Raw genomic sequence first — 12,440 nt, 5'->3', positions numbered from 1 at the left:
AGCTTAAGCAGAAAAGGCAAATTTGCACTTCCTCTACTTTTATCTTTTATTTGGGCCCTTGATGGATTGGTTGATGCCCACCTGCATTGGTGAGGTCAATCTTCTTTCCTCAGTCTGTTGATTCAAATGCTGATCTCCTTCACTCTTACAGATACACCTAGAAATAATGTTTTACCGGCTATCTGGGCATCCCTTAGCCACGTCAAGTTAACAACATAAAATTAGCCATCAGAGCCATTGAGTGTCATCGCAAGATGGCAGCTGGCTCCTCCCAGAGAGAGTGACCCACGAGTGGAGTAAGGTGAAAGCTGTAATGTCTTGCTGAAGTGTGACACTCCATCATTTCTGCAATATTCTAATAGCTATGCAGGTCAGCCCCGTTCCATATGGAAGTGGCTACAGAAAGGCATGAATACTAGGAGGCCAGAATCACTTGGAGCCATCTTGGGGTACCTACCCCACATACATGCCTCACCTGGGGAGCTTTCATCAAATGAGACAATGGGGGACTTCCCTGGTGGTGCAGTGGTTAAGAATCCACCTGCTAGTGCAGGGGACAAGGGTTCGAGCCCTGGTCCGGGAAGATCCCACATGCCATGGAGCAACTAAACCCGTGTGCCATATCTACTGAGCTTGCACTCTAGAGCCCGCAAGCCACAGCTACTGAAGCCCACGCACCTAGAGCCCGTGCTCCGCAGCAAGAGAAGCCACTGCAATGAGAAGCCCACACACCGCAACGAAGAGTAGGCCCTGCTCACTGCAACTAGAGAAAGCCCACGCACAGCAAAAAAAGACCCAATGTAGCCAAAAATAAATAAGTTAGTTAATTTTCTTAAAATGAGACAATGGATGTAAAAGATTTTGTAAACTTTAACCTGCTATTTATTTATTTATTATATTTATAGTGTATTTTATTTAACTCTATATATCCAACTTGTGATCAGTATTTTTAAATTATTAATAAGTTTTACCTTATTTCTGTACCAAGTTTTCAAAATCTGCTGTGTGTTTGCCCTTGGAGCACATTTTAATTAGGACTGGCCACACTTCCAGTGCTCATAGCCACAGCATGCCTGGGGGCTTCTGGATCAGACATCATGGGCTGGAAGATAGTCTTAATGCTACAGGATGGGTGGAGGGAGTGATGAGGTTCTGGGGTCCAGAGATGCCCGGGGAACATAAGTACCACAGTTTGGCTCAAGTCTTTGGACTTAACATGGAGAATTTAACCTGCTATTTAAATATTAAATAGTACCACTTTATTATTGACCTGAATTAATTGTCCAAAGCTAATTGCAGTTTGCTTATTAACGATTCCTGCTTTAGTTGTTCAAAATTCTTACAGTGTTTTGGAATTCTGCAGCTGTCTGCAAAATAGTAGTAAGTTTTTTGAGACCATGTGTCCTTGTTGGCATTTAGTTGACAGGAGGAAACAGATGTAAGGGAAAAGCTGGTCATTCTAGGATTTACCAGGAGTGAGATTCAAAGGACAATTTTAGCTCAATTCTGCAGCCCTCTTTGTCAGTTCAGCACTGGTTTCCTCACAGCTTTTATTGTGTGGGCTCAAAAGATGCAACAGGGTAAAAGGCAAAATTAAACAAAGACAAGGGGGAAAGAAACCCAGGACTGGGAACCAAGAAGTAACACCAAGTCTCCCTGGATTGTCCAGGGAAAGGCACTTTGCATCCCAATTTACTTGGAATCTGGTCCAGCTTCAGGCTGGCCCCAGGAGGGCAGTTTCAGACAGGATGGAGATGACGGTGTGGTGGGACTATAGCCAGGTTGCTGTCAGTGGCCAGCTCCCTCCCGCCCATGTTCAGGGCTTCTAGAACACAACACTCCCCAACCTCTAAAGCCCTTGATAGTGGTGGATTTTAGGCTGCCTTATTATGTTCTTTGCTTATAATTCTCACAGACAGCATGTAGAGTTTAGGCTCAATATGATTATACAAATATAATCCCAGGTTCCCAAATTACAGAGCAGAGTCTGATTATTTGGATAGCTTCTGTCATGGTTGCATCAAGCCAGATGCTTCCTTCCAGCTTTCTGAGTCTAGTCCTTTCTTTGTCTCCAGAGGCTCTCTTTGAAGTCTGGTCCCTCAAGCTCACTTCCCCTGCTGTTAAGAAACTGATTCTTTCACCTATTCAGATATCTCTCTCATAATTTTATAAATGTTAATTACCATCTGTGTTAGACATTTGCAGAATGTTCAAGTCTCTTATCTCATTTAATCATCAATATGACCCTGTGACATAGGTAATATTGTCATCATTTGGAGTTTGAGAAAACAGAGACATGAAAAGTTGAATAATTTATTTAGTAGTGAGTGCACAGATAGTGACTGGCTCCCAAACCCGGGGTCCCTAGCTTTCCCCAGACCCTATGCCTCCTTTCTTCAGCCCCAGGCACTATGCTTTCCCTTAACTTACAGCACCTTTGTTCTTTCTTGGGGAAGAGAGTAACCTGCCACAAGTAACCCACCTAGACATAAATAACGCTTTATACATTCTCCCTAAACATTCTGTTCTGGTTTGAGTCATTCCCCAAAGCTCCTATCTAGCTGGTTTAGAAGTTAGTGAGAAGACAGAGCGAATTGTGAGAATGGCCAGAGACCACTTTTAGAGTGGACGATAACTCAAGATTAAGGTCGACTCTGAAAGACCCAGATGAATTCTGGAATCATTCCTCCCTTCTGAGGCTCCCCTGGATTGGTCTTGCTCAAAGGGAACTGGCATTGGTTTGGGCTCCATCCTGCTGTGGATTCCTGCCTTGTGATGGGGTAAAATTGGGACCATCCTTTGTGAGCATGTGACAGTGGGAGGAAGACATGGTCATCTCTCATGTAGAGATCTACTCACTCCAGTTATCTCGTGACACTCCTTGGCACCTAGCACGAGTAAGCACAGAGCAAGTACTCAGTAAATGTTTTTATGAATTTAATCAAATGGTAACCAATATTTTGTCTTGTTATTTTCCCCCCTCCAGGAAACCGATTCTACAAATGAAATACACGTAACTGAAATTCCTTCCTGTCTTTCTCCCTTCCCTCCCCCTCTCTCTTTCTTTTTTCTTTTTTTCGTACCTTCTTCTAAACATTGATGCATATAGAATGTTACTATTTTCAGAGTGACTACCAGTCTCCTCAAGCCCTAGACAGAGAGGCGCAGAAGACAATGTGCCTCCCTCAGATAACCTCATGTGATCTGTCCGTTTCACCACTTTTACCCACAATGCATAGGAAATAGAAATTATCATTAATTCATTCCACCCCAAATCCAAGCGTTTCTTCTATTTTACTTTTCCATTTCCTGCATTAAGAAGCTATTATTCATAGTCTTCCTCCCCCACCCCTGAGGGGAGAAAAAAGGACGCTCTTGTTTTTTGTGGGTGGCCTGTGAGCGTTCCTGAGCAGATGTTCAGAGAGTTAGATTTCATCTGTAAATTTGTGTCTGACTCGCTTTGGTAAGCTGTTAGTATTCAGTAGTATTCGTTAGTATTCAGTAGGCTGCTACCCGAGTACCTCCCCCCAGCACCTCTATTACTTTTTCCCTTTCTGTTTATTTCTATTATTTAAATGAACTCTTCTATTTTCTGAGTGTGTCAAGTCTTACAGTAATGATATGTAAGGAATATGTCATTCCTGATATACAATCTATTATATTGTATATATTATATGAATATATATATATCTCCTAATATATAAGGAAGATTTCAACATTATTTAGCTTATACATATATTGACAGTTCTTTTCTCACCTAACTCAGGGCTTTTAAGGACATCAAAAAAGTGAAATTTAGCAGTTACACTCAAGAAAAGGATACACCATCTCTTGACCAAACTCCATTTTTCTTTGTACAACTTAGCCCAAAATGTTCAATACAGAATGCAGTAGTGTAGCCCAACAATTTCTGCATCTCTCTCTGTGAATGGAGATAGCAGGGAAGTGATGCAAAATAAGTTCTTGGGCTGTTTTTTTTTTTTTTTTTTAACACTTTTCCATCCACTGACCACCACCTTTGTTTTTCTTTTTTGTTTGTTTGTTTTTTTAAAATATTTTATTTTTTATTTTATTTATTTATTTATTTATTTAGGCTGCTTTGGGTCTTCGTTGCTGCATGCAGGCTTTCTCTAGGTGCGGTGAGTGGGGGCTACTCTTCGTTGTGGTGCGCGGGCTTCTCATTGCGGTGGCTTCTCTTGTTGCGGAGCACGAGCTCTAGGTGCACGGGCTCAGTAGTTGTGGCGTGCAGGCTCCGTAGCTGTGACTTGCGGGCTCTAGAGTGCAGGCTCAGTAGTTGTGGTGCACGGGCTTAGTTGCTCCGCGGCACGTGGGATCTTCCTGGACCAGGGATCGAACATGCACCCCCTGCATTGGCAGGCAGATTCTTAACCACTGCGCCACCAGGGAAGTCCCTCTCCGGCTCTTTTAAGGAGAAATAGGCTTTTATGGCAAGAGATGGAGAAGTTAAAGCACTGGATTGAAAACAGAACTTGATGTGATACTCATGTTCAGGGAAAAATTATTTCAGATTTTAAATTTAGCAACCTGGTTGAAAGTGACCAGGCATTTATACATTCTAAAATGTATGGTTCTGAAGGACAGAAGGGAGTAAACCTGCAAGGAAAAAAGAATGAAAATCAACGAAGTGGATTCCAGTAGCTTAAAGAGTCTGTTGGGAAGGGTCTTTTTAAAGACAAAGAAGTCTAAGAGGGACTTCCCTGGCGGTCCAGTGGTTAAGACTTTGCCTTCCAATGCAGGGGGTGCAGGTTTGATCCCTGGTTGGGGAGCTAAGATCCCACATACCTCAGGGCCCAAACCCAAAACATAAAACAGATGTAATATTGTAACAAATTCAATAAAGACTTCAAAAATGGTCCACATTAAAAAAAAAAAAAAAGAAGTCTAAGAGACCTGCTTGTTTCATAAGAAAACAATATGGTTTCAATAACATATGAAAAAACTATCTTGACCCATGAGAAAGAAGGGAAGGGTAGAAAGAAATTAACTTGGCAGGGCTAAGGGTTGTTTTAAAATGATCTCAGAAGTGGAAGTTTGCCAAGCCACTAGAGAAAAAGATGGAAAAAATATAAATAATTTGTTCAGAAAACCAGAAAAGCCAAAGCAGGAAAAAAAAAATGCAAGTAGCAAAGAAGAGAAGAAAAAAAAAGGGAAAAATGTATTATTTAAATACTGACCCATAAATGAGAGATATAGAAAAAATATTATCCTTTGTAAGTGAAAAAAGAAAGCTAAAAATATGTGATACTTGAAGCCAAAATTAATAAAAATGTTAATTAAGAAAATATTTTCTCACATGTAATCCCTCCATTTATACATAATCATTTTGTGTGCATTTTCTTCTAGACCTGAGCTATATAATGCTTGGCATAAGGTTTGTTCCCACTGAGATACTCTTAAGTGTCAAATACACACTAGATTTTGACGATTTAGTAAAAAAAAAAAAAACCCATTAATAATTTTATATTGATTATATGTAGAAATTATAATATTTTGGATAATTGTGTTAAACACAATATATTATTAAATCAATTTCACTGAAATCACACAAGTGGGTTGCTTTGTATTTCTATCTGATGGTACTGTCTACTTTTTATTTTCTGTACATAATAATCAGGAAGTCTTTGTTAACTAGGAATCATCTGAAGTTACCAACAAATAAAATGGCAGGAGAGGGTATGGGGGATAATTTTTCCCAAGAAAATGAAAGCTAATTTAATACTACATGTTTCGCTTCATATTGGATTATTTTGTAACACAGTCATAAAGAGGACCAATTTTGCAAAAACATTTGAAGAGTTCATCAGTTTCCTCAATGGCCTCTCAGAATACTTTACTAGTCAGTTTATTCTCTTCTGCATGGTCCGTCTTATCATCACCCTTGCCAACTTTACCTTCAATTTTTTATGGATCTAACTCTCTGAATTATTTGCTAGTGGCTTCACACGTGATTTGTGCAGCTCTCCAGACTCCCTCTCATTTCATTAAATCTTGGAAATCTGGAGACTTGGATAATGAGTATGTAGATAACGAGGACCCCTGCGTATGTTTACATAGTGGGGATAACACTGTAATACAGGTCTATACCCTATATTGCTACTTAACCCTACAGCACACTTATTTCACAATGCCTTTAAGAATTCTTTATAAACATCATTGTAAGTGAATGACTGCTAATAGTCTATCATATTATAAATAAATTATAATCTATAATTTATTTAAACATTTCCTTATTTTGGACAGTTATGCTGTTTCTTTCTTTCTTTTCTTTCTCTTATAAACAATGCAATAAATAACATCTCTGAACACAAATCTTTATCACATTCCTGTTTTTCCTCCTGATGGTTAACTAGAAGTATAATAACAAGGTGAAAAATTATAGACATTTTTATCTGAATTGCCAAATCGTTTTTCTGAATATTAGCTGTAATTTGTACTTTTACCAGCAGCATATCAATGTTCATGGAATCATACTTTTGCCAATATTAAGTATTACCAAGAAAAATATTTTTGAGAACCTAATATGTGAAAATATCTTCTTACTTTTTATTTGAATTTCTTTGATATTGGGTTTTAAGATGTTTATGAGTGATTTATATTTTATTTTCTGCAATTCTCCCAATTTTCTTCTAAAAGTTGTGAAGTTTTCAAATTTATGTTTTAATTCACTTGGAGTTTATTTCTGTGGTTGGTGGAAGACAGAGACATAATTTTGTGGGTAATTAATCATATGAGGATCATTGATTGATTAAATATGCCATCTTTTCTTTAAAAATCTCCATTGATTATTTTTAAGGTCATTTCTCTCATTTATCAAGTTTTAATTTATATGCGAGTCCATTCCTGAGTTCTCTATTCTCTTCTATTGGCTTTTTTGTCCATCCCCTACTAATACACTCTCAATAATTCGACTTTATAGTTAAGTCTTGATTTCTGGTAGGGCAAGCCTTGTCTTTTCATTTTATTTATCAGGAGTGTCTTGGATATTTTTAGCCCCTTTCACTTACTTGTGAATTTTAGGATCCAATAAATACTTGAATGGAGTTGCATCTCTTTTATAGATTTATTCAGGGAAAATTAACCTCTTTTCAATATTGAATCTTTCATTCACAGACATGTTTTATATCTCCATTCATTCAGGTCTTTTCTTATGTACTTCAATATTGTAATTTTCTAAATAAAGATTTTGTGCAATATTTATTCATTTTCCAGATTCTGTTGATTTTATGGATGAGATTTTTTTTCCATTAAGTTTTCAAATTGTTTATTCCTTACAGACATCTTTTGACTTTTTAGCAGCTTTATTGAGATGTAATTCATGTATCATACAATTCATCCACTTAAAGTATACAATTTAATGTTTTTTAGACTATTCAAAGATATGGGCAACCATCACAGCAGTCAATTTTAGAAGGTTTTCATGACCTTAGCAAGAAGCCCAGCATCTTTTAGCTAGCCTTCTACTTTTCCATCCCTCCTCCAACCCCCCAGAGGGGGGTTTGGACATGTCTTTAGAATGAAACAAACATCCATCTAAGAGAGTGAAGGAAATTAATAAGGGAAAGAGAATAAACAGAATAGCAGAGGCCCTGAGAACAAATGTCCATATTAGGAGACAGTAAAAGGAAGAGGAGTTGACCAGGGGGACGTGGGATCTGGCACAGAAACAGAGATGAAGGTTGTTCACAGGAGCCATGGGGCAAATGAATCCCACTGACTGGAATATCAACATTGCAGAGGAAGACTGAGGCCTGAAAATCAGTCACTGACCTTTAGACAACTCCTTGGTGACCTTTGGGATAAAAGTTTCTATGGGGCATGAGGTGGAGCAAAATTTCAGGAAAAGAAGGCACTGCTCCTATAGATCACCGATTCAAGAAGTGTGGCAATGGAAGGAAAATAAGAGTAGGATTGAAAATAGTGGAGGAAGCATCAAGGAACACTTCTCAAGTTATTAGAAGCCTGAATATCCTCATAGGCAGAGGGTAAAAATTCTGTGGAAAGGAGATATTGAAGGTGGGGTCTGCTATGCTCATTGAGAGCGGGGGGGTTCAGGAAGTGACAAAACAGGTGTTGTGGTTAACTTGTATAAAAGAGGATGCTCTTTTCTTTCTTTTTAAAACTTTTTAATTTAATTTTTATTTTATATTGGAATATAGTTGATTTACAACGTTGTGTTAATTTCAGGTGTACAGCAAAGTGATTCAGTTATACATGTATCTATCCCTTTTCAGATTCTTTTCCCATATAGTTTATTACAGAGTAGAGTTCCCTGTGCTATACAGTAGATCCTTGTTGGTTGTTTTATATATAGTAGTGTGTGTATGTTAATCCCAAACTCCTAATTTATCCCTCCCCCCACCTTCCCCCTTTGGTAAAAAGAGGCTGCTCTGAATCCCCATCATCGTCATGGGTAAATCTATACCATTGCTTCCAAGTTAAAAAAAAAAAAAAAGGGATGCTCTTTTTCTTGAAGGAACAAAGTCTTTGCAGATGAAGAAGTGGTGAGACATTCATGTTAGTTAGGTAGGAGACATTCTTGTCAAGACTGCTGAAGATAGTGGAGTGAGAGGGAGAAATCACTGCTTGAAGGACGTGAAGTAAGCGGGAAGAGGCATCCACAACCCTGATATTCTCCACTTGCACAAGCTCAGCCTGGGAAAAAAAATGAGCCGTTGCCTTAGAGCAAGCTGCCTGTCTGCCAGGCCAGCAGTGACACAGCCTCTTTAAAATGCTCCAGAAGCCATGAGAACCAAACACACACACACACACACACATGCACACACACATGCACACACACACACACACAGAAGCTTCAGGGGCAGACAGGAGAGCAGCCCCAGTGCATTCTGGGCTCCAGCTGCCCTGTGCCCCTGCTACGTCTCCTCTGAGGATGGTGGGAAGCGGCTCTTTCCTGGGTACACAGGTTGGGGAGACCACATTCCCAATCTCCAGGCCAGCCTCTGGCCCAGCCCAACTGCTGACACCCTTCCTCTGGGCTGTGAACTGCACTCGCGTGGTCAGGCTGGGGACAGCTTGGAGGTAGTGATGAAAATCCCTTACGCTTCCTCTCATAACCATTTCAAAAGGGCTTTCCCAAAATATGATGTCATTTCATTCTCATGGCACCACGGCATTGCTGTTGCCAGTTTAAAATGTCAATCATTAAATGTCTTGAGTGAGGCCATGCAGCTGATACTAGTGTCTAGGCCTTTTGATTTGAAAACCCTGGCTCTTTCAACCACCCTCATTGTCTACACCCAAATGATCCACTTGAGTGCTGAGGAGGTGGGTTCTGGGAATTGGGAGGCAAGAATTAAAAAAAAAAAAAGGTGAATGACAAGACTGATGAGACAAAACCTGCCACACAGCCTGAGCTTGCTGAGGATGGCACCTCCCTCTGTGGTCAGGAAGCCATTCCCATTTCTGCTGGAAGGAAACGATGGTGCCTATATATTTAAAATCTGGAATTGAAAGACTCAGTGATTTCTTAGAAGCAACAGGGCAGGCAACGTAGGCGTGTGTGTTTGGTGATGATGGTGGTGGTGTTTGGGACACGGACAGGTGAAGGGTACGGTGTTACTTGAAACACAAGCGGGAAATGGCCTCTTTACTCCTCCTTCACCTTGGATGTGGGCTGGTCCACTCCCAGGTGAACGGCATTGGCCAGATGTGCGACCTGGGCGAGTTCCTCCATCTCTCCTGGATTGGGGTTCCTTTCCTGGAGAACGAGATTGGGCTAGATGCTTCCTGAGGTCTGACTAAACCTAAATTGTCTCTGAGTCCATCACTCATAGGAAAACAGAAATCATAGAACAGGAGGAAAGGTTCTTCAGGTGGACTTCCTGTTCAAGGCCTTTTCTGATTTCCCACAGGGGCAGTGAAATCATGAACAGTCTGTGGAACAACATCATTTTCTTGGAGGTGGTTTGTGCCCTTGTGCTATTTACAAATGAACAAACCAATCAATTAACCAACTAACCACATGACTAAATCAACTGACTGACCAACACACACCTGAACAGGTAGGAATGGAAACATCCTTTTCTGTGAAAAACAGTGAATGACGCTGCAACAGGGAGTGATGCTGAGCTCTCCCCAGCAATCCCGGGCCTGCGGGGTCCAGCAGACGCCAAATGTGAACGACAGTAAAATACGTGACTGACTAGACTGGTCTTGCAGCCAGGCCAGTGTGCCTTGGGATGAAGTATTTCCAAGGATGGTTTTTCTCTAAAGCTCCGATGGCTGGATGGCAGCCCCGGGGTGTTTCCTGACATGAACCTGTAAGTGTCTGGTGCTCCCTGGCTCACAGGGCACTGGCTATTTTGGTTTCATGTGGCCCTGCCAACAGTGGAGAGGCACCGTGTGCACTTTCAGTCACGTGACCCGGTGACTCAGGCCCTTTCTAGTTCATGCTTGTTGGAGTATGGGAACCAGGGAGGAAGGGTGAAAAGCTCCTGCACCAGCTCTCTGGGAGGGTCTGGGCTTGAATAATAGTTTATTGTTACGTGGCTCCCCCTGAACCCTTTTTATGCCAGTGTTATAAAGTTATCTTATAGCTGCAGAATTGTCATTTTCAGATGAGGTTTCCAGAGCTCATGTATCCTAGTTCCTGTCTCCAAACAGAGTAAGGATATTGTTTTTTTTCCGAGGGGGGAAAAAAAAATCTACATTTCACCACTTCCTTTAATGAAATGGTTTGGTATTTAACCACCTCGTCACCAGAAATATCTCTATGCTTTTGACCTGAATTTACCCTGCCACGTTTCAGCGTGATTCCAGTTACTCAGGGAGACAGACTGGAAAATTCATTTCATAGTAGTAGGAGTGTCTAAGTAACCTTAAGGGAAAGTGCTTATTCCAACTTTATTTTCTCTTCTCTTTCAAACTAGATTTCAAAGGTTGAACCCCCTTTCCGAATCTTTCACTGCTGAACCCCTCTCATCCAGAGAGACCAGAACACACAAGCTTGGGGTTTATTTTTTCATGCACTTCTTCTTGTTGACAAGCTCTTTTGCAAATATTCTGAGTCTATTTCAGGTCACAGCGCTCTGTATTTGCAAGAAGGATGGATTCTCTTTAATGCAACTCTGGTGCTGTGAAAAATGCCTGGGCTTGGAGTCAGAAGTCCTGGACTTGTCACTCACCAGCTGTTATTTGAGACACATTCCTCAGCCTCAGAGAGGTTCCGTTTACTCATCTGGAAATCAGAGAAAATGGGGCTTCAACTGCTGGGGTCATTGTGAAGATAAATCAAGGAAAATGTATGCAAGTGCTGAGGATAATGGCTCACATTTAACGGGTGACCCGCAGGCACTGATTCACGTTTTTTAAGGGCAGTGCCTATAACTTCTATTTCTATAGTTTTCCTTGTTAAGGGCTCAGGGTGCTGCTTTGCCCACTGGAGAAGCTTCATGAGGACTGCTGACTGGCCAGCTTATTTGGTAGCTGAGGACACACAATCGGAAAAGGATTTAGGGTCGTTTTATGGTCTGAAGTCTCGTGAAGTCCCAGATTGAGGGTGCCCACACCAGGTGGGTTGCAGGAGATGGAACCATGGGGCAGTACGTGTCTGTCGGGAAACCAGGTGAGGCAAGATCCATAGAATAGGAATCTAGGGGAAACATAACGGAGGATTTGCTCTGAAAGAGAAGTCTGATGCAGGCATATGGGCAAGAAATGGTCCCATTAAAAACTCTGTCTCTTGTAACTTCTCCAGCTCTTAGAGTTCACCTTTGTGCTGCCTTTCTGCATTACTGCGTCACTTCAACAAGTCCATTCTGATCCTTATCTGTGAGAGGTGGGGCTTCTGTATCCAGGTGCTCAGGTTGATTGCCTAGGAAGTTGCAGAAGTAATTGCTGAGAAAATAACTTATTTCCCCCAGAAAACACAGGATCTGTCCTCCATCTAGTTCCTTAGGGCTTCTTCTGCACAAGGGTCCAAGACCCCATGATATGGCTGCAGCGAGGCTCTGGTGAGTGCAGGGGACAAATGTGGACACTGCTCTGATGTGAGTCCAGGTGAAGTGGGCAGGGTTACTCAGGGGTTGAGCAGCCCATTCCACAAATGTTCTAAGGAAGGAAATGAGATTTGAGTGGGAAATCCTAAGCCTGGAGATTACTGAGGCCTGGGGGGGGGCGCGTTTGTAGAGGGTGAGGCCAGCTGAATGGATGGGGGGAGGGAGACTGTTGGAAGGTCGAGGAAAGGGTAGGTCACATCCTTTGCACAGCTCACCTATTTGGTCAAAGCAAATGAAGAAGTCAGGGGGCAGCTGCTCATTTATTTTTCTACCACAAGTGCCTTGACCCATGATAGGATCCTCCGATGCAGAGTTGAACACATTCCTCCGTTCATTAACAGGCTGTGCAAGGTCACAGTCTGGTTTTCCCTTGGTTGCTTTTCCCTTTTATCCCTGATTATC

Source organism: Hyperoodon ampullatus (genome assembly GCF_949752795.1).
Source record: "Hyperoodon ampullatus genome assembly, chromosome: 11".
Classification (NCBI taxonomy): domain Eukaryota; kingdom Metazoa; phylum Chordata; class Mammalia; order Artiodactyla; family Ziphiidae; genus Hyperoodon; species Hyperoodon ampullatus.
Note: the sequence above shows the minus strand (reverse complement) of the source record.